Source organism: Neofelis nebulosa, chromosome 5, assembly GCF_028018385.1.
Source record: "Neofelis nebulosa isolate mNeoNeb1 chromosome 5, mNeoNeb1.pri, whole genome shotgun sequence".
NCBI classification, from domain to species: Eukaryota; Metazoa; Chordata; class Mammalia; order Carnivora; family Felidae; genus Neofelis; species Neofelis nebulosa.
The window spans coordinates 155,632,664-155,655,885 of NC_080786.1; the positions used below are offsets into that span (position 1 = coordinate 155,632,664).

The window sequence follows — 23,222 nt, forward strand, 5'->3', positions numbered from 1 at the left end:
GGGGCGTCCGCGTCCTTCCGCGACCCGCGCGCGCCTTCCGCCTGGCGTTCCGCGTCCGCCCGCGCCCTTCGAGCGCTTGCTCCGCGCCGGCCCCGCGGCTTCCTCGGCTCGGGGCGCCGTTCCACTGCGGGCCGCTCTGAGGCTGCGGAGGGAGCGGGAGGCGACTCGCCGCGGTCGGTCGCCTCTTTCGTCCCGCACGGCCCTCGGGGGCCGGTCCTCAGGCCGGGGACGCTGGGCGCGCGGCGTCTCCGTCGGGGCTTCCGCAGCGCCCGCGCTCGGCGGCCTGCGCGGAGGTGCGCGGGGTGCGGGGTTTGCAGAGCTGACCTTGATCGCCCACCTGTGCCCCAGCCGCCGCCCTGGCTGCGCTTCAGGGACCGCCCGGGAGTGAGCGGGGGACGGGCCTCCCGGTCGGTCCTGCGCTAGCGGAGGAGGATGCCGCCCTGGTCGCCAGCTTCACGTGGCTTTTGCTTGTCATTGCGTGGCCACAGACCGCCTGCAGCCCCAGTCGGTATTAAGTGATCGCTCTGCACCTAACTCCGTTCCTCCCAAGTCAGTGCCCATGTCAATTCGTTTTCTTGCACGAATGTTGTAATTGGGAAGCTCACTTCACTCGCAGTCTGGACCAGAAATTTGTTACGACAATTGCCCAACTCTAAACACTAACTCTAAAGAAATGTTCTGTTAGACAAGCTCAAGATCAGTCTGGTGTATTCCCCAAAGCCAGAGGGGAGGAGATTGCAAGGTGGGGGAAGGTTGCCTTCTAAAGCGGTAATGTTAGGACAGACTTAAATTCTGGAATTTAAGTCGTGGTTAATACCAGGGCACCTGGGTGGCTTATTAAGCCTCCGACTTTCGGCTCAGGTCATGATCTCATGGTTCATGAGTTTGAGCCCTGTGGTAGGTTCTGTGCTGGTAGCTCAGAGTCTAGATCCTGCTTGGGATTCTGTGTCTCTCTCTCTCTCCCTGCCCCTCCCCTGCTAGCACCCTATCTCTCTCTCTCTCACTCTCTCACTCAAACATAAACATTAAAATAATATTTTTATGTTTATTTCTTTTATTTTTTTAAATGTTTATTTTAGAGACAGACAGCACAAGTGGGGGAGGGGCAGAGAGAGCTGGAGACAAAATCTGCAGCAGGCTCCAGGCTCGAGCTGTCAGCACAGAGCCGGCCTGGAACCCAGAACCATGAGATCATGACCTGAGCTGAAGTCGGACACTCAACCGACTGAGCCATCCAGGCGCCCCTAAAATAATACTTTTATTTTTTTTTAATTTTTTTTATTTTTTTTAATTTTTTTTTTCAACGTTTTTTTTTTGTTTTGTTTTTTTTTTTTTTTTTTTTTTATTTATTTTTGGGACAGAGAGAGACAGAGCATGAACGGGGAGGGGCAGAGAGAGAGGGAGACACAGAATCGGAAACGGGCTCCAGGCTCCGAGCCATCAGCCCAGAGCCTGACGCGGGGCTCGAACTCACAGACCGCGAGATCGTGACCTGGCTGAAGTCAGACGCTTAACCGACTGCGCCACCCAGGCGCCCCAAAAATAATACTTTTAAATAAAAAAAAATCATGGTTAATACTTTTAAAATGTCTGTTAATCTTTTAATGTAATTTTTCATCTTTTTATTTAAAAATTTTTAATATTTATTTTTGAGAGAGAGAGACAAGAGTGTGAGCAGCGGAGGGGCAGAGAGAGAGGGAGACACAGAATCCAAAGCAGGCTCCAGGCTCCATGCTGTCAGCCCAGAGCCAGACTCGGGGCTTGAGCCCACAAACAGTGAGATCATGACCTGAGCCGAAGTCAGATGCTTAATGACAGAGCCACTCAGGCACCCCTGTAATTTTTTATTTTCAATCTTTAGTTTTTTTTAAGATTTTATTTATTTTTTTTAACGTTATTTATTTTTGAGACAGAGAGAGACAGAGCATGAACGGGAGAGGGTCAGAGAGAGGGAGACACAGAATCCGAAACAGGCTCCAGGCTCTGAGCTGTCAGCACAGAGCCCGACGCGGGGCTCGAACCCACGGACCGCGAGATCGTGACCTGAGCCGAAGTCGGCCGCTCAACCGACTGAGCCACCCAGGTGCCCCTAAGATTGTATTTTTAAGTAATCTCTACACCCAACTAGAATTTACAACCCGGAGAGCAAGAGTTACACGCTCAACTGACTAAGCCAGCCAGGCACCCCTAATTTCATTTTTTAAGCTTGAGTTGATGCACATGACCCTGGCTGAAATCATTTATGAAATGTTTGAGGAGCACGTGTAACAAATAATCTTGCCTTAGCGTGATAAAAATTAAAAATTTGTTCCATTGTAACAGCTTTATTGCCAGTTATCTTAGTTTTCACTAGTTTTAAGAGGATGCCCTGTCTCAAAGAATGTTGCACCTGAAAATTTTCTCCCACAGCTATTTCAAACCTTTAAGAAGTGTCTGTATTTTGAACTGAATGGGTAGCAGAGCAAAGAGTGGTTTTGGACTTAAAAGAAGGCAGAATACAACAGTGATTGTAGGGCTTTCAAAGGGTCTTGAGTTTTAGGGTCCCCTGGGATTAGTGTGAGCGAGCACACGTAGCTACCCCCGTTTGGCGGTGAGAAAACCAACACCGTGCTAGGTAGCAAGAGCCAGAGCTAGAAGCCAAGTTCTTTGGTTACTGTTCTATTCCAAATACCGAAAGCAATCTCCCTCAGATTACCTTCCACTCTAGCTGCCTCGGGAGGACACGTTTTGGTGCCTGCACCCTAAGCCGTGTGGTCAGGCTCTTGCCCTCACTGCTTCACTGACCCCGGGCTTGACAGACACGTCCAGCAGAAACCTCAGTCTGTCAGTTGACCTCCCAGGTTTGTGGCCCTGAACCTGACCCCGTGGTTAACGCTCTGTCGACTCGTCACGTCTGTCCCTGGGACAATTAACCCAGGTGCCTGAGCCGGGAAGTGGGGCACCGTGTCCTCTCTTTCCTCAGGTCCAGGGTGCAGCCTATCACCAGATCTGATCCGTCTGATCCGTCCACCTCCTGAACATTTCTCTGATCACATAATGGCCTCCCACCCCCAATCACTTCTAGATGGCTCTCCCAGCTTCCGGATTTCTCCCTTTTAATCCACCCTCGATTTGCAATCCAAGCGATGTTTTTAAACAACAAAAGGTATTGCGCCACTCCCTTAAATTTTTGATGGCCCTCAGCTGCTCGGAGGCTAACTTTCAAACTCCATAACGTGACCCACCGGAGCGACGCGACGACCTGGCCCTCCTATAATCCCATCTCTCCCTCCCCACCCCCCACCCCCACCTCTAAACAAATCAGGCTCCGTCTCTCGCCTCTGGGCATCTCGTGTGTGTCTCGTCATCTCCCCCTTCCACACCACCCCCAGGCACCTCTAACCTTGAGCTTTTCATCCCATTGTCAGATTACTTCCCACTCCCTCCTCCGCCCGGGATTCCACCACCTCAGCCCTCACCTCCTCAGCCTCCCTCTGGGTCTGGGGCTCCCTCCGGTGCTCCCACAGCACCTCTGGTGGTTGTTACGTACACCTCTTGGCCCCCAGCGGGCCTCTTCACCTCTGCCTGTCCAGAGCCTAGCACAGTGCCTGGCCTATAGTCGGAGCCCAACGTGTGTGTGTGTGTGTGTGTGTGTGTACACACACAACTAAAATATGGATATATATGTATAACTAAAACATATATATCAACTAAAATATATATCAGCCCAACGTGTGTGTGTGTGTGTGTGTACACACACACAACTAAAATATGGATATATATGTATAACTAAAACATATATATCAACTAAAATATATATCAACTAAGATATATATCAACTAAGATATATATCAACTAAAATATATATCAACTAAAATATATTTCAACTAAGATATATTTCAACTAAGATATATATCAACTAAAATATATATAACTAAAATATATGTGTAACTAAAATATATGTATAACTAATATATACAACTAAAATACATGTATGACTATATAACTAAAATATATATAACTAAAATATATGTCTAAACTAAAATATAAACTAAAATATATACCAACTAAAATATATATCAACTAAAATATATATAACTAAAATATATATAACTAAAAATATATAACTAAAATATATGTGTAACTAAAATATATGTATAACTAATATATACAACTAAAATACATGTATGACTATATAACTAAAATATATATAACTAAAATATATGTCTAAACTAAAATATAAACTAAAATATATATCAACTAAAATATATACAACTATATATAACTAAAATATATGTATAACTAGTATAACTAAAATATGTGTATGACTGATATATGTAACTAAAATATGTATAACTAAAATATGCATATAACTAAAAATATATAACAAATATATATATAACTAAAGTATATGTATAACTAATACATATATAAGTAAAATATATCTGTAACTAAAATATATAGGTAACTAATATATATGTATATGACCAGGCTCCTCTCAGACATCACCGTCCGGAGAGGCCACAGCTACCAGCCATGACAGAGTCCTGCCAGTCTGTCTCTCGGGTGCCCCTTCGGTCTGTCCTCACCTGCCCTCTTGCCATGCTCCTGGCCGATCGTTGTAGGCGCTGCACCGACGTCCTCAGGTTTGCGCCCTCCCTCCCCAGGCCAGTCCAGGTGAGTCACATTTATGTCTCTAAACGCAGATCGGATGGGTGCAGACTTGGTGTGGGCATGGCCGACCACGTGGCACACGGGTGGCTTCTGTATGTTCCTCCACTTGGCCGACTGCTCAGCCACACACAGCTGGCTCGCGTACTGGCAGGGATTCCCTTTTCTTTCTCCAGCTGCTGGCAGATCCCTGTCTGTCCTTCAAGAGCCACCCTCCTGCCTCTGTGCTTCAGCCACGCCGCTGGAACATCTATCTATTCTGTTTGTGGCCTGCTGGCAGGCTGTGGGCTCCTCTGATGCCAAAACCGTGTCTGTTAACCCGCGTATTCTCAAAGTTTGGGGCCTGTGTCCTGGGCCGTCTGCTTCCCACGGCCAGGTTTCCCTTAGAAACTGTGTTACGATGGGGGCGCCTGGGTGGCTCAGTCGGTGAAGCATCCGACTTCGGCTCAGGTCACGATGTCACGGTTTGTGGGTTCCAGCCCCTCATCGGGCTCTGTGCTGACCGCTTGGGGCCTGGAGCCTGCTTCGGATTCTGTGTCTCCTTCTCTCTCTGCCCCTCCCCCGCTCATGCTCTGTCTCTCTCTCTCAAAAATAAGTAAACATTAAAAAAATGTTTTTTAAAAGCATTAAGCCTCTACACATTTGGAAGTGGGAAGTTTCAATCGGCCGCAATTCTCTTAACCATCTGTTGCATTTTGAGCATGCATCTAGAGGTCCAAATCTGCCCAAACTGTAGTTTAAAAAATTAGGTTGGAGGGGCACCTGGCTGGCTCGGTTGGAAGAGCATAGGAGTCTTGGTCTCAGGGTCATGGGTTCAAGCCCCACGTTGGGTGTGGAGATTACTTAAATAAATAAATAAATAAATACACTTAAAAGAAAAATTAGGTTGGGGTAGAGGGTGACGTATTCATTTCCTATTGTTGCCGTAACAAATTACCACAATCTTGGTGGCTTAAAGCAGCAGACATTTATTGTTTCACGGTGCTGGAGGCCAGAAGTCCCAAATCTGTATCGCTGGGCTGAAATCATATGCTCTCTCTGGAGGGTCTAGGGGAGAACCCTTGCCTCGCCTCTTCCAGCTTCTGGTGGCTACTGGTGCTCCTCGACTGGGGTCACATCCCTTCACTCTCTATGGTCACGTTGCCTTCCGTGTGTGTCACCTTTCTTGATAACCTCTTATAGGGACACTTGCAATGGCATCTAGGGCCCATGGGGGTAATCAAGAATTCTCTCCGTGTCTCGGGGTCTTTAACTTAATCACGTCTGCAGAGACCCCTTTTCCAGAGAAGCTCGAATTGCAGGCTTCAGGGATTAGGACCTGAACTGGTATCTCTGGAGGCTGCCGTTCAATCTGCTACAGGGGAGGGGTCCCGGATACCTGCCGGCAACAGGGGAAGTTCTTTGAAAAGCCCATGACAGAGAAAGAAGAACCAAAGGGAACGTGGCTGGGAAGTGGTAAAGTATCAGGATGCTGCATACACCATGCTTTATGACGGCCCCTGCCCAGCGAACGCTACGTCCAAGCCTCATGTAGGCCCAGAACTGGAGCGAGCCATAGCCGTCTGGTCGACGGGGTGGAAATTGGGCCAGGTTAAGTATCACTCCCATCGGGGGCTCACAGTGGAGGAGCCTCGTCTTTAAACATTATCATGAAGGGGGCGGGGACGCTGAGCCAAAATTCCTCCCCGACCCGAAGCATCAGTCTGCCACGTGCTTGTCTTTTCTCAAAGGGTCCGCTTGCCTCCTCGCCTCTCTCCTCACCACACCGGTCCTTGAAGACCTGAGACACCTCAAGGTCCTCCAGGTGGGCAGACAACTGTTCCGGCTAGGAAGTGGATTGCATCCACACGGTTTCAAGCAGCCCTTTGCCTTAGGCAGGATTGGGGAAGGACGCGTGAGTGCGCATGTGCATAACTGCCGTAGTAATTCTGGACATTGGATTATGAACTGCATACACTAAGGAAACGGATTTGCGTGGGGTTTCTTTCTTTTTCTTTTTTTAAGTTTCTTTATTTGTTTTGAGAGAGAGAGAGCGCACGCACGAGCGAGAGAGGGGCAGAGTGAAAGGGAGAAGGAGTGGGGCGCCTGGGTGGCTCAGTCGGTTGAGCGTCCGACTTCAGCTCAGGTCACGATCTTGCGGTCCGTGAGTTCGAGCCCCGCGTCAGGCTCTGGGCTGATGGCTCAGAGCCTGGAGCCTGCTTCCGATTCTGTGTCTCCCTCTCTCTCTGCCCCTCCCCCGTTCATGCTCTGTCTTTCTCTGTCTCAAAAATAAATAAATGTTAAAAAAAAAAAAATTAAAAAAAAAAAAAAGAAAGGGAGAAGGAGTGTCTCAAGCAGGCTCTGCACTATCAGCACAGAGCCCGAAGTGGAGCTCAAACTCACAAACCATGAGATCGTGACCCGAGCCGAAATCAGGAGTCGGACGCTTGACTGAACCACCCAGGCGCCCCCAGAAGGGATTTCTTTTGTGCCTTTCTGTAAGTGGCCGTCATGAAAGCTGGTGAGGAATACAGGTCCCTTAAAATCTGCACCATGGGATTCTTTGGGTGAATAAAAATGGATCTACATCCCCAAAGTGTCACACTGGGGTGAAGAATGACAGCTTTTGTTGAACAAGTGTCTGCCCTCCGCTGTGATCTGACCTGCACAGCCACCCTGCTCTCCAGGGATGATAAAGCTGTCCACACCAGGAAAGCGAGGCTCATAGGGCCAGGAGGTGCAGGAGGGGGTTTGGAATCACGTCCGACAGCTCTGAAAATATTCCAGATGTTTAGGGTAGAACTCCTTAGCTGTTCGGCCCTTTATCTTCTTTTTCTCCTAATGGGAAGGGGTGAATCAGGAGCGCAGATCTTCTGTTAGATGATTTGGGAGGGGAGAAAGGGGTGTGCAGATGAGGAATAATCTGGCGGGCAGCAGAAGCCGGAGGGATTCATACCCCATGGCCTGTGTTCCGTGAGCTACTTATTCCATAAACAGTGAGGTATGTGGGGTGTGGATCAGATCTGAATCTTGGACGGCCTCCTTTTCTCCCACCCTGCCTCCAGCATTCTGATGTCTGTGCCTGCCATGACCCAGGCATTAGGACTGCAAAGATGAACACTCGATGGTCCCTGCCCTCAAGGAACTGTCATCCTCTCTGGGGAAAGAGACGGGAACCAAGTGGTGAATGCTACGAGACTCGTGTGTGCTCAGGACGGTGAGGGAAGGCGGTTGCGCCTCTCCTGGGGACCCAGATGTCCGATGGGCCTGATGGTGGAGGCAGCTCACCTCCATGGGCCCACGGCTCTTAGGAGGCCTCCTAAGAGCCACGAAGATGAACCTGGAATCAAGCAGTAACCGCCTTGCCCTACAAGAGCCACACGGCAAGAGAACCCAGCTTTACCCCTGACATTGACTGTGCTGATTCCGGGACAGGCAGGAGGGAGCTGACCGTCATTCTGGATTTGTAGGTGGAGATGCCACCTTGGGAGAGCAAACAATGAGCTCACCAAAGGGTGTTATAGGCTGGGCCGCCCTTCCCACACAGCAGCTTATTCTGTGTGTCTGTAAGCACACTGGCGTTGCTTCCCACCACGACATTTCAAGACAGCCGGGCACATTTGTCCAACGTGACATCAAGCTTCACGAGGTTCTGTGCATGTCGTGAATACGCGGCTAAAACGTGGACTCCATCTATCTGACCCTGGAGCTATTCTTAAAAGAGTAGAGATGAGGGGCGCCTGGGTGGCTCAGTTAGTTGAGTGTCTGACTTCAGCTCAGGTCATGACCTCATGGTTCGTAGGTTCGAGCCCCGCGTCGGGCTCTGTGCTGACCGCTCTGAGCCTGGAGCCTGCTCCGGATTCTGTGTCTCCCTCCCTCTCTGCCCCTCCCCTGCTGGTGCGCTCTCTCTCTCTAAAAATATATACAAGTGTTAAAAAAAAAGAGTAGAGATATGATTGACCTTTTTGTTGTCTTTTGTTTTTTAAATCTTGGAGACTTTAGAGATTCCTCCCTTCTCTTTGGGTAAGAGTCAGCCTTGTTGACCCTGGTTCAGAACATGAGTCACTCTACTGAAAAAGAAATATGAACGTGCATTTAAACTTGATTGGAAAAGTACTTACTGTACTAAATCATCTCCGAGACGCATTTGGATGCTTGGCGTGTTCTGTGCTAGAAACTTGACGCCTGTCAACATCTTAATACATATTTTCCCCCAAATTTATGTTAAAATATCGAGATTAGAACTAGACTTGGTAAAACGTTACAGAACTAGAGCTTTACTTACGAAGCACTCTGGTAAAAACTGGGTCAAGCGTTTTAATCTGTCAGCTCCATTAGAAAGCAGTCCCCCCTCCCCTCTTAAATGTGACTCAGTTGATTTGGGACACCGCCTGGTTCCCTGATATCTGTGAAATTACTACTTCTAAACATAGATGTCCTGTTCTTTGTAAGCTTTCTTTCTTTCTAAGGTAGGCAAATTATTGTCAGCGTTCCAACACTTTGAAAATGGATGGGTGGTGATGATCAGTGACCAAGAACCATCATGATGTCATCTGAAGTGTGGCCAAGACTGCATATTTAACCCATTTGACATATCATTGGCTATAATAAGCCTATGCTTTTCGAACATTGCTTGAGACTGTTCCCAAGAGTTTTGACTTACGAAAATCAACTAAATTTAGAAAATAAGACGTTTGGAGTATGTGATAGGGAGGCAAAGGTGAAAAATTGTTTGGCTGTCCCTCGGAAATCTGATTTCCTTTTCAGATGTAGTTCTCTCCCCTTGTGACCAGTAGGCTCCAGTGATTGGTTTCATCACGATGGCAAGGCTATCAGGGTGATATTATAGTGCCACTGTATTGTCAGCAAGGTCATAGTTATTCTAAAACTCACTGGTGTGCTCTTTCTCCTGGGATTGAAGTTAGCTCAACGGAATTCTGTATTAAAGGGAAGCAGGTGGGGCTCCTGGGTGGCTCAGTCAGTTGAATGTCTGACTTTTGATTTCAGCTCAGGTTGTGATCTCTTGGTTCGTGGGATCGAGCCCCACGTCAGGCTCTGTGCTGCCGACGTAGAGGCTGCTTGGGATTCTCTCTCCCCCTCTTTCTCTCTCTCTGCCCTTCTCACACTCATGCATACCCTCTAAGTAAGTAAGCAAATAAATAAATAAATAAATAAACATTAAAAAAAAAAAAAAAGGTGTGCCTGTCCCAAGGCTGGCTTCAGTTGGTCATAAAGAAAAGTCAATCGCAATTATAAAGCAGCTTCAAGATTCCAAACTCAGTGGCATTTCACCATGTGGTTAAACTTGGCTTCTTACACGACAGAGCAGAACAGAAGACAAGCCACACAACAAACAAGATAACAGAGGGTGAGAGGGTGTAGGAAGTTAACGAACCCAACTCGAAATCAGCCTGTGGGCGAGCAGTTGAGATAAGGCCTCCGTCGGGTCTGGGTCGGCGCTCGGAGCTCACTGTTTATTATGTCCAAGCAGCGGAGGGTCTCTGTTCCTGTTGGAGATGAACCGGACAGAGTCTTTGGCCGCAGCTGCCTTTCTGAGGTGGTCAGACACAGAGGGGTCACGTCCGAGGAGGCTGACGGTTTGCTGCAAAAACCCTCCCTTTTTAAAGGGGTGTCATCAGCCTTGGGCCCCTGCAGGCCTCCCCTGCTCCTGCTGGTTATCAGTTCCGGGGTGTCTCCAGCCGGTGCTGGTCTTGCTACCGTACCCCGAACTGCTTGCGTCATTGCTTGACCCAGGCCCCTGCTTGACGTGACTGACTCCATCTTGCTCTCTACAGGTACCCTCACTGCTTCCCCTGTCTTTTACTGGTCAGTAGGTGAGCGGCCTACCTTAAGCTCAGGCGCCAGACAAAAAACCTAAGTGGCCCCCAAGACAACAATGTTTTAGGAAAAACCTATTGCTTCAGCATAAACTAGCCTTCAGGATAGCATTGCTCAGATAATGTTTTAAACAGGCCCAAAGATGTACAACAATGTAAAGAGACAGCAAGTAAAACTTGTGCCCGTGACCCGTCATCAAATGGAAGAACAGAAAGCCACAGAGCAAAGCTGAGCTTTTGCTGGAGAATGTTAATTGAAACCAAACGCCTTCAAGTCTGAGGGTTGATATTAATCATACAGTAGAGGAAGAAGCTTCCCTCAATGACTGAGAAACCATGGTTTAATTCTGAAGTTAGGAAAGATACACCGAGAAAGTTCCACGAGGGACAGGGAGTGTGAGGGCAAACTTGAGCCGTGGTGGTTCTGCTGAGCCACAGCCACAAATACACACGTGGTGCTTATTTTCGATTTGATTTTTGATTCATTCTTATAAAGGTGGGCGCCGGGAGGCAGATGATTCGAAGCTGAGAGCAGGGGGGCGGGGACCAGTGCCAGCTTTTCAACTTAGTGACTGGGTGACCTCGGCCAAGTCACATCACCTCCGAAACCTGCCGCTTCCTCCTCCCCCCTCACGGTCGGTCGCCTAGGGAATTTCCACCTCCTGAGCTCCTGTAGGTCAGGTGTGAATAGCAAGTGAGATAAAGGTCAAGTGCTTAGCGCTACGCTTCGAGGCATATGATAGGGATTCAGCAAGAATTAGAGGTTATAGCTATTTCCACTCCTTGCTCAAATAACTGCGTGGCAAATTGAAAGCCGTTCCAGAGAAACATAATCGGGTCTGGAGAAAGTACAGCCAGGAGTGGTCCTGGAGTGGCCGGCCTCGGGGACTTACCGTGATGCACAGGATGGCACCCCGTCAGTCTGGGAAGATGCTGTCTGGGACGAGACTGAGTCTGAGCCGAAAAAATAATCCCGCAGATGGAAAGAAAAGGTTATAAAGTTAAGACAGAGGCCCTCCTGTGATGTGACCCACGTGACGATGCACTGATAGAAATAACTTGCTCAAAACTCTCCTATGTTCCCATTTGAAACTAATTATGGCGGTATGAAAGCCAGGGACCGTGAACACTGGTGCAAACAGAAAGATGCGAAGCAATTCCGCGCACATTTATAATAGTTTAAAAATAGAATGTTGGCAAAGGTTGCTAATTAAAGAGCTACTAAATTTGGGCAAGAGGGAAAGTTGAAAAACGTGTTCTGAGCAAAGCTGTGTTAGGGAGCCGGTTGCAGGATCGACGGAACAGGAGGTTGGCGGCGAGGGCGCGGGGCCAGCCGTGACAAGAGGCCAGCCGCCCGGCTGCCGATGGCATCCCGGGGAAGGCCCAGCAGCAGGTTTTGTGGGTCAGCAGTGCCCGCAGGAAACACTCCTCTAAGGCATCACCCAGTGAACCCCGTCACTGGCTCACCAAACACCTCCACGTGATTTTTGGTAGTGAAAACCTTACCGAGTTGTAGGAATTATAAAATCGACCATGGGGGAAACACAGATTTGAAAACAAAGTTAATTCTAGATTAGCTTCCAAGAGTTTTGCGATACACTAATGACCCAAATGCTTTTTTTTGTTGTTGTTTGTTTGTTTGGTTTTTATTTGGAGAGAGAGAGAGGGAGAGAGAGAATCCTAAGCAGGCTCTGCACTGTCAGCACAGAGCCGGATGTGGGGCTCGAACTCATGAACCATGAGATCCTGACCCTAGCTGAAACCAAGAGTTGGATGCTTAACAGACTGAGCCACCCAGGCGCCCCTGGAGCCCATCTTTCAAAGGCCAGGTTGAGTGTTGCTTTGTAGCCGGGGAGCAGGGGTCCTAAGCAGACCAGCCTGGGTCACTCATTGCTGACAAAACCCAGAGACAGTGAACGAAGAAAGGAAGTTATTTCAGGGAGGCCAGCATGGGAAAGACGGTGGACGAGGGTTTCAAAGACCGTCCCCAAAGTGTGGGAAATACTCCAGGTTTGGGTCAGGAAAAGTGAGGCAAAGGTAGTAGGTCCGTGCAGGTGGGTCAGGTCCGTCACTGTCTTGGGGTCAATCATGCTGGGTCTCCCCAGCTCCCGGGGCTTGTTGCCTGAGGGGGTAGTTGGGGCTCCCACCAGGGGATGCTTTGCCCTCAGGGTCTTCTGCCTGAGCCCAGAGACCCACTAGAGAGAAGAATCCAACCAGAAAGTTTGAGGTCAGAATGGAAGCAACCAAGCCCCTTTTCAGCCTTTCTGGTCATTTCAGTGGAACAACCCCTGGGGCCCGGGACAGGCACCTCCTAAGGGTCGGGTGGGAGTGTTGGTTTCCACCCCCATCTCCACCCTGGGGGTGTGGGCTCACACATCTCTGTCACTCACTCACCTCATTTCCCAATTCCCAAACACCAGGCAGGTGGGGACCTGGCCTCAGGTCGGGGCTCTGCTAATACTTGTGGATTGAATGGGGTTCTCCTTTCAATCTTTCAACCCAGCAGACTCTGGGCTTCCTTCTGAGCCTCCTTCCCTTCCACCTGTTGTGGGAGGAAGATCTTTTCTCTGCCCTTCAAGGTCCTTGTGGCTGGGCTGAGAGTCAAATTGACACGAGACACGTGAGCAGGAGGAAATCAATTTGAGTTTGGTGCCTACGGGGAATCCACAAAGATGTGGACATTTCAGAGACAGTCAGGCAACAGGAGGCCAGTAGGACATCCTGAGCCCGGGACGGGGTGGGGTCTGGGGGTCCCGAAGGGGGTTGGACACTAGCAGGAAGGGGAGAGGAGGTGTTTGGAGACAGCGTCCGCCCCGCTGTGCAGACCAGTCCCTCAGGTGCAGAGGAGCCTCTGTGAGAGCTCGCTTCCTGCTCGGGCTCTGCCTTCCAGCGCGAATGTAGGCAGTTGTGGGCGAGGTGAGGAACGTTCCCGAATCTGCTGGGCTTCGATTGCTTTCAACTCAAAACAGTCTTTAGGTCAAAGTGGCCCTTCTTGGGGCTGCGTGCCCTGGGCCCCCGCACCCCCAGGCACTCAGAAGAACTATAGGTCTTGCCTGCCCCACCCCCAATGCCCTTTGATTAGCTAAGACAATGTGACTTGTTCTAGCTTCTGGGTTATGAGCAAAAGTGATGTTTGTCACCTCCTGCTTAGGCAACAACTTTATTCAGTAGTTCCACGAACATTTATTGTACATGTGCCAAGTGTAGGGGAGCATTGTAAGGGGGAGGAACTGTGCTGGTGGGCCGTGTGCTGGGGGGACACTGTGCTGGGGGGACCTGTGCTGGGGGGACACTGTGCTGGGGGGACACTGTGCTGGGGGGGACCTGTGCTGGGGGGGACACTGTGCCCGGCAGGGGGAGGGCCCGGTGTTGCCGGGCAACCTGTCCCTGTGCCCCTGCCTCCCCATCCCCAAGCCGGGACTGGCTGGCTCATGAGGTCCAGCGCTGCCACCGGGCACGGCCCCGCTGGCCTCAGATCGCGGTCTACCTTGCAGGAGCACAGAAGAGCCATCTGGAGGGGAGGGTGGGAAGCAGAGGTGGGGAAGCACCCGGGAACCATCCGGAACAAGCAGCCTGGGGGTGGAATGTAGGCGGGGCTTGTGGAATTGTGGCAGTGGGTGTTGGTGACATCACTCCGACCTTAGCAGGATGTGAAGGGCTGGGCTGGTGTGGCCTCAGGGCCTATAGGCCGTGTAGTCTCCAGGTAGAGCTGACCTGCGGCCAGGTGGTTCGTGTCCCCTGTCCTCACCTCCTTCTTCTGGGAGCGCCCTCCTCATCCCTCAACACAGCCAGGGCGTCACCGCCTCTGGGGCCTCTGGGGAGCCCTCCTTGACCTCTGCGGACAGAGCTAGGGAGTTTTTCCTTGCTGTTCCTTTGGGATTCCCGTGCATTCCCGGCACAGCCCCTAGAGTCGGGTGCAATGACAGGTGCCTTCTCACCCGTCGCACGCTTCGTCCTGCTCGCAGCCCCAGGGGTTAGCCTCGCACCTGCACACAGTGGGGCTTCATGCTGGCTGAGCCGGCAGGCGGGGCACGAAGAACAAAGAGGAGGGGTGGGACGTGGGGGTGGAGGGGAAGACGGGCGGCGGCGGCATGGGTCCGAATTCCGCCCGGGAGGCCGTCGCGAGCCGTGGTGGCCGCGTGGTCAGAGACGTGGAGGGGACGGGGCGTTCGGCCACGGGTGCAGGGCAGCCGAGAGCGGGTGGGCCTGGACAGAGCGGGGAGCTGTCGGGGCTTGGGGGCGTGAGAGGCTGGGCCGGGAGGAGGGCATGGCCGGGAGTGGTACCATGAGCTCGGGACCGACGGTTCGTGGTCCCGCGTGGTGACTGACCCGTGCTCGGTGCTCTCACTGACCGGCCGTCGGGGGAGTGAGCTGCCGTCTCTCCCTAGTCCTCACGCTGTGCCGGGCGGCAGACTCACCAGGAATAACGCCTCCTGCAGAGACCAGTGCTGCCGAGAGGATGCTTCTGGAAGCAGAGGCTCAGATGCGGGCACGGAGAAGCCGCACCCGGAGCAAGCACAGAGGCGTGCGGCTCGTTTCCCCGAGGTCCCGGGTCACCGGCCATCTCTGCTTCCCTTGCGCGTGCTTGCAGGTGGCTTTGTCAGGTGCCCCGGTGAGCGGACCCCAGCCTGGCCCTCGGGGAGCCCTGGGGAGACTGGTCTGCTTCCTGCCCACTGGCCCGTAGCACCCCCGAGGGCGCAGCATTCCCAGGGACAGTTGAGCCCTTAGTGGGTTGAATTGTGTCCCCAAACATGTCGACTTCCTAACCCTCTGAACTTGGGAATGAGACCCGATTTGGAAATGGGGTCTTTGCAGATGTAATCAAGATGGGCCATGCTGGAGTGGGGCGGGCCCTAAATCCAGGGACCGGTGTCCCTGTAAGGGGGAGAACACAGAGACACAGGGGACAGAAGGCCATGTAGCGACAGGGGCAGAGACTGGAGTGAGGTGGCCCCGAGCCGAGGAAAGCCAAGGATTGCCAGCAGCCAGCAGAAGCTGAGAAAGACCCAGAGGATTCTTCTCAAGTCCTCGGAGGGAGCACGGTCCTGCGGCCGCCTCGACTTTGGACTTCTGGCCTCCAGGACTGTGAGACAGGACATCTATGTGGTTTTAAGCCACCTGACTTGTGGTCACTTTTTACAGTGGTCCCAGGACATTGATGCCGGCTGTATCAATCAGTGCTTAAGAAGAAGGTTCTGGGTCCAAATTGAGTTCTATCTCGACCCCACCAGGGATGAGCTGTGTGTGTGGCCAGGAGTGACTCACTTAGCCTCTCTGTGCCTGGGTCTCCCCCTGGGTTGTTGAAGGGCCGAGTTAATGAGTCTGACGTATCAGACGGTGGACAGGTGCCAGCATGATGGAAGCACCCCAGGCGTACCGGCGATGGAAGGGGTCATGTTTCAGGATGGAAGTTTCCGTTGTGTTCAGCCCCAGTGCTTGCTCCTGGGGCACAGACTTGTTCTTGTCATTATGACACCTGTACTCACATCTGTAGGACCGCAGAGCAGGCGGCTTAGCCAGCAGCAGTTTACTTCCTCACAGTGTCCAGGCAAGAAAGCCCACAACCCAGCTGTCGGCGGGGCTGTGCTTCCTCTGAAGCCTCCAGGGGAGGCCTCTCCCAGCTCCCGGGGGGCCAGCAACCCTTGGCTTGTGGCCGTCCTGCTCCAGTCTCTGCCCCTGGCGTCTCCTGGCCTCCCCTCCCCTGTGTCTGTGTCCTCTTGTCATAGGGACACCAGTCACTGGACTGTGGGCACATCCTACTCCAGCATGGCCCCGTCTTAGCTCGATCACGTCTGCAAAGACCCTGTTTCCAGATAAGGTCCCGTCCCCCGGGCATCTGGCTTCGGACTTCAATGTATGTTTTGGGGGAACGCAATCCAAGCCGTGACAAGGTCTCTTACGAAAACTTCTAAACATTGCGGGGAGCATTTTCGTTTCAGACACTTGGGATAACAGGTTTTTAAAACCTGTGTTTCAGAAAGGAGCACGGAGTAGCCACCGAAGCACATGTTAGAACGGGTGCTGAGGGCCGGCCGCCTCGTGAGGTCCCATGAGTCGCTCGGGAGAGTGAAAGGTTACAGCCGCGCGTGTGTGCGGAGGGACTCCCTTTATTTGACCTACAGGGATTCACTCACCCATCTGTTCCTTCAACAGATACTTGTGACGTTCTTTTGCATCCTGGGACCCGCGCAAGACCACGTAGGGGGTAAGGAGCCGGGCCTCACCCCAGCAGCACCTCCTAGGACTGCCGGTCACATCACACGATGGGGTGCTGTTTGCCCCGCGCTCGCCACACTTTTCACCTGGCGCTGGTCCAGCTCAGCTGTGGCGTGAACTTGTCCTGAGCTTTCTCCTCCTCAAAACCTCCCATCTTTTGCTGCACATCAGGGTGGCTTCCCACCCCCTTGTCCCTGTACCCAGGAGGGGGCTGCACACGATCTGAGCTTCTGTTTACTTCGTGGAAGCAGCGGACCAGACCCCATGGTTATCGAGCCCTGGGATATGTTAGGGTTCTCCAGGGAAGCAGAATCAACAGGATGTGTGTGTGTGTGCCCGTGCACACACATACACATCTGTGAATATTCATATGCATTTACAAGGGGAGAGAGAGAGAAATAATTGTTTTAAGGAATTATCGTACGTAATAATGGGGGCCGGCAAGTCCAGAAAGTTCAGGGTGGGCCGACAGGCTGGGGACCCAGGCAAGAGTTGCAGTTCGAGCCTCCATTTTGTCTTTTGAATTCCCTCTTCTTTGGGAGAAGTCAGTCCGTGTCTCTGAGGCCTTCAACTGATTGAACGAGGCCCACCCACGTCACGGAGAGCAACCCGCCCCACTCAACGTCCCCTGATTCATTGTTAATGTCATCTCAAACATGCCTTCATAGAAACATCTAGAATAACGTTTGACCGGAAGCAGGGTGCCATAGCCCAGCCAAGGTGATGATCGCATACAAAATTTATACGTGATGATGCATCACATAACTATCGCATATGGCCAATCTAGTTTCCAATTTACTTTTATTTAAACAAATCAGTTTTTCTAAGCCTCCAAATTAAAACGGTGTGAAAATGAGAAAAAATAAGACCTCACCATGAGAGCTAATGCGTGGGTTTCTCAGACTCGACGCCTGGAGAGCCGGCCACTGTGCAGGGGCTTGCTAGCCTTTGATGTGACAGTTGTAAATCTGTCAGAGGCATGCTTATGTCTGCAGTCCCATTTATGTCAAATCGTTGGGCATATCCATTATTCATGCCTTCTTCATTTGTCTTTGCCGTTTTCCTTTTTTCCCGGTGAGGATAAAAATAGAATGGAACTAATGATAACCCCGTAGTTCCTGAGCCCTGCAATGACCCAAAATGCCACGGTGTTAGTGACAGCCAAGCACGAGACACGTCCGTCATTGAGCAGAATGCCCGTGGATCTGAAGCAGAAAGCGTCCGTGCTGTTGACCCTGGGGACCGGATCCTTCCTGGGTGTGGGGGGCTGTCCGTGTGTTTATCAGACACCGGACCAAAGACATGACCAGACATTGCCCCCCGTCCCCTGGCCGAAGGGTGGCAGGGTTGATCTGGCTGCACAGCACTAGCTCAGAGCATCGGGCGTGGGCACCAGCTGCATGGGGGGCAGGGGGAGCCTGGGGCGACGACAGGCTGCCGCTAGGAGGCCGCACAGACGGTGCACGGAGAAAAGACAAGCACCTTGGCGTAGGGTAGCGGCCGTAGCCAACGCAGATGGGGGCTCAGGAGCCGCGAGGCACGTCGCTCTCATGCCAGGAGCCTACGTGAGGTTCCAGAGCCCCGCTGCGATCCGTTCTGGGTCCAGCTCTTCTCTTCCCATCCAGTGCCGAAGGGTGACCTGGCCGCACGGCCCCAGTTGCCCTCGTGGGTGCGAGAACTTGGTTAAGACAGACAAAATCCGGCCACCCCCAAGGGTCCAGCACCAGGCAGGCTTCAGATTCTGGGGAGCACTGCACGTGCCAGCTGCACGGCCACCACGCTTTGTCTCCCACTCAGGGCAGCTTGCAAATACAGAATCGGAGAGGCCCTATATGGAACCTTCCCTACGGTGTGGATCAGAAGACAGCACGTACCTCCCATGTGACCAACGTGCTCTGAGTACCGGGATCTCTCACGTGAGGAAGCTTCTCAGGGTGCCGCGTGTGTCCTACAGGACCTCAGGGCCCTCCAGGGCGTCATTAGCGGTCCCGTGGAAGAAAATGATGGAGACCAGCACGTTGAGATGCCTCCCACGTGCCCCCTCCCACCTCACGTTAGCAGCTGGGGCAAGAAAATGCAGAACCTCCATTTCTGAAAGTGTGCTGAGCCGACGCTTCACCAAACGAGAGACACGGACCCCAAATAAACACATGGAAAGATGCTCGACATCGTTAGTCATTAGGGAAAACGGACATTAAAACGATAACGAGATACCTCCACATTCCTGTTAGAACGGCTAACGTGAGAAGCACCAACGATATCAAAGGCCGGCAAGGGTATGGAGCACCTGGAAGGCTCATCCACAGCTGGCAGGAAGCGGTGCAGCCACGTGGCAAACAGGCGGCCGTTTCTCATGCAGTCACACGGAGGCTTTCCTCTGCGACGCAGCAGCGCCCCTCCCGGCTCTTTACCCGAGACGAAAACCTCTAGCAGCTTTATCACCCAAACCGGAGACGACCCACATGGTCAGCTGGCACTTGGATGAAGGAGGGTCACGTCCACACACTGGAACACCGTTCGGCAAATGAACGGTGTCTGAGCCCGAAAGCATTATGCTAAGCGGAAGAAGCCAGGGGCTGAATGCTACCCACTGTGCGATGCTGCCCTTATGACATTCTGGAAAGGGCAAAACCGCAGGGACACAAATCAGGGGTGCTGAGGGTGGGCAGAGGTGACTGACAGCAAAGGGGCACGGAGGAGCTTTTGAGGAGATGGCGTGCCCCGGGTCTCGATGGTGGTCGTGGTAATGTGGCTCCTGCATTGCCGACAAGGGGGGGCTGCACACCTAAAAAGGATGCCGTTTTTTTGAGGCGTAATTGACGCGTCACCCTCTATCAGTTGAAGGTGTACAACATGATAATTTGGTTATAAACAGACATGCTTTTATTGTGAGATGAGAACGAATTCATCATATGTTCATTTTATCTCAATAAATCCATCTTTTTTATTTTTAAACATTTTTCATTATTTAAAATTTTTAAATGTTTATTTTTAAGAGAGAGAGAGAGAGAGAGCGTGCACCACTGGGGGAGGGGCAAGGAGAGAGAGAGGATCCCAAGCAGGCTCCGCACTGTCAGGGCAGAGCCTGGCGTGGGGCTTGAACTCATGAACCGTGAGATCCTGACCTGAGTCAAAATCAAGAGTCAGACACTTCACGGACCGAGCCACCCAGGTGCCCCTCTAAATAAATATGTGTTCAAGAGAAAAAGAAACAATGCAAAAAACAAGCTCTTCTTCAAAAGGGGTTGAAAGCTTAAGTTCGCAGTCCTGAATCTCTGAAACCTTGCTGTGCTCCCCCCAGAAAGCTGAGAGGAGGGCAGAATTTCAGAGCAATCCTTTCTGGATCTTTTTAGTTCTGGGTTTTTGGCTTGGGGCATAACCCACAGGCTCTCTTTAATTTTTTTTTTTTTTTTTTTTTTTTTTTTTTTAGTGTTTTATTTATTCTTGAGAGAGAGAGAAAGACAGAGCACAAGCAGGGGAGGGCAGAGAGAGAGGGAGACACAGAATCCAAAGCAGGCTCCAGGCTCCGAGCCGTCAGCACGGAGCCCGACACGGGGCTCGAACTCACGAACCGTGAGATCACAACCTGAGCCGAGAGATCATGACCTGAGCCGAAGTCGGACGCTTAACCGACTGAGCCACCCAGGCACCCCTACAGGCTTTCTTTAAAACTAAGAGGTGACGAATCTTTTCATGCCTCTCCGTCTTCCTTCACGCAAGGATCATTCTTAAGACTCTCTGCTGAACCTTTAGTACAGGACTCTTACTTTTTCTACCCACAAAGATATTAGGAAACGGTATTTTTGGCGAGGCTTGCTTACGGAGACTTGTTTTCTCCGGAATATTTCTCTGAGCAGAAATGTGAATGGTGAGATCAGTCGCTGGTTCGGGAGAGTAGTTCTGAAGCGAAGAGTCAAAACTTTGACCGATGCTGCGATATTTATACCCCTTGAAACAAAACGTTACTTGGGATGCTACCTCCATCGGGAGGTCCCCCACGGGCCCCACCACGGAGTCCCCCGCGGTGGGGGTGGGGAGCAAGGTGGCTGTGATTGTGTGTGGGGGTGGGGTGGGGAGGGTGCTGTGCCTGCTGAGTCTCCCCGTGGGTTTGAGTCTTTGCCCACGCTCCTCGACACTGCCCAGCCCCAGCCACACGTGGGAAGAAAGGCCCATCGGGGTCACCCCTCCCCACCAGAGAGGTGCACCTGCTATGGTACTTGAGCCCCCACTGACGCACCCTCGGCACCCAGAGCCCACGGCTGACAGTGGGGCTCGCTCGGTGTTGCTCGTTCTGTGGGTCTGGACGAGGGCGTGACGCCGCGCATCCGCCATTATAAATGGTACCGATCAGGGGTGCCGGGCGGGGGGGCTCAGTTGGTTAAGCGGCCAACTTCAGCTCAGGTCATGATCTCGCAGTTCCCGAGTTCGAGCCCCGCGTCGGACTCTGTGCTCCCGCTCTCTCTGCCCCTCCCCTGCTCGTGCTCTGCCCCTCTCTCTCTCTCGCTCTCAAAAATAAATAAACATTTAAAAAAATGGTACAGACCAGCTTCACGGCCTGAAAACTCCTCTGTGCTCTGCCTGTTCATCTCGCTGGTCTCCCCAAACCCTAGCAACCACTGATCTTTTTTCCATCTCCATGGTTTTGCCCTTAGTTTCTCTTCTAAAATAGCATTTTAGATGGAAGTCACTTGAACCTCGCAGGGAAGCTGGAAGTTACAGGAAGAGTACGAGGTTTCCCGTGTGCCCGAGACCCCAGACCCCCTGCCCTGTCTGCTAGAACTTCTGCTACACTGCTCTGCATGGGTCCACATATGGATCTGAATTATTCAAGAGTACATTGCATACGTCATGAGCCTTGCTCCAAAATACCTCAGTGCGTATTTCCTCAAAATCAGAATATGCCCTCACAGAAGCCCTGGCTCGGATTCTTGGTGGGGGATCAGTGGAAGGCTCCTACCCCATTGGAGGACATGCGTCTCTCCTTCTCCTTTCTGCTTCTTTCCTCTAGGAACCTCGTTCCATTCCCAACTGCCTCTTCCGGGGTCTGTTCCGGTTCCCTGTTCTGTGCCTCTGACTTCTCACAGTCGGACGGCTCTTCAGCCTGTAGCCCTGCAGAACTGCCCTGTACTGTTGTGTAGTCTGCGTACTGCATAAAGGCTCCAGGTGAAGGGGGCTGCCTCGTTCTGCTCGTGGGCTAGATGCTCACGGAACTGCCTCTGCCCAGAGTGTTGGGTTTTGCTAATCCCTAGTAAGTCATCCTATGGGCCAGATGTGGTCAGTAACAAATTGCTCTAGAAGGTGGGAGTGATCCACAACGTCCAGTGCTGCAGAGTCAAGCAAGAGGCCAACTGGGGCGTCTGGTTCAGTCAGTAGAGCATGTGACTCTTGATCTCAGGGTTGTAAGTTCAAGCCCCACGTTGGGCGTGGCTCCCTCGGTTAAGCCTCCAACTTTGGCTCGGGTCATGATCTCGAAGTTCGTGGGTTCCAGCCCCGCGTCGGGCTCTGTGCTGACAGCTCAGAGCCTGGAGCTGCTTCCTATTCTGTCTCCCTCTTCCTCTGCCCCTCCCCCGCTTACACTCTGTCCCTCTCCCTCTCAAAAATTAATAAAACCATGAAAACAAACAAACAAATAAATAAAATCTTGAAAGAAAGAAAGAAAGGCCAGCTAAGAACTGAGCACTGCATGGAGGAATGGGGTTGTCACTGGTGACCTTGAAATTTGTTTTCGGGGACTGATGGGGGTGGCATCCTCATTAAAATTGGCTCAAGAATTCAAGGAAAGAGGGGCGCCTGGGTGGCGCAGTCGGTTAAGCGTCCGACTTCAGCCAGGTCACGATCTCGCGGTCCGTGAGTTCGAGCCCCGCGTCAGGCTCTGGGCTGATGGCTCGGAGCCTGGAGCCTGTTTCCGATTCTGTGTCTCCCTCTCTCCCTGTCCCTCCCCCGTTCATGCTCTGTCTCTCTCTGTCCCAAAAATAAATTAAAAAAAAAAAAAGTTAAAAAAAAAAAAAAAAAAAAAGAATTCAAGGAAAGAAATTAGGACAGCAAGACTGTGCGTGTGCGCGTGTCTGGGGAAGAGAGAAGGCAGGATGATATCCAGACGATATGTGATGTGAGCGTCAAGGGTTTTGCGGTTTACGTAGGGGAAAGAGCCTAACTCTTGGGTGATTATTTTTAATATTTTGACAACAACACATGAAAAAGCACTTCACGCTGCGCTTGGCCCACGGAGAGGCTGAGTGAATGTGAGTTGCTATTGTTACAACCACACCAGGAGAAATGTTGGCAGCTCCTTCTTGCCTACACGCAGCAGAGATCGGAGGGGCGTCCCCCGCTCTGCCCCAGGCTTCCCCTCTCTTGCTCATTAACAGCGGGTGGCACGGCTGGTGGCCAGCGAATCTTTCCTTTGGCCCGCGGCCATGGCATGTGGCTTTTAGCCTGGAGGAGAGAAGCCTTTGTTCTTCAAGAGCCTCCGAGGTAGGGTTGAGGGAGCAGAGGTCTGAGCACCGGGGCCATCTGAAGAGAATTCTAGTCCTGCTGGGT

At 51.8% G+C, this 23,222-nt stretch overlaps 1 long non-coding RNA gene across 1 annotated transcript; it reads left to right on the forward strand.

Moving 5' to 3' along the window:
- Positions 1–12: 12 nt before the first annotated feature.
- LOC131512891 (uncharacterized) lies at positions 13–19,612 on the forward strand. Its single transcript, XR_009262365.1, has 3 exons — positions 13–508; positions 4,471–4,656; positions 16,620–19,612. It is a non-coding gene; the product is annotated as an uncharacterized LOC131512891 (long non-coding RNA).
- Positions 19,613–23,222: the final 3,610 nt, after the last annotated feature.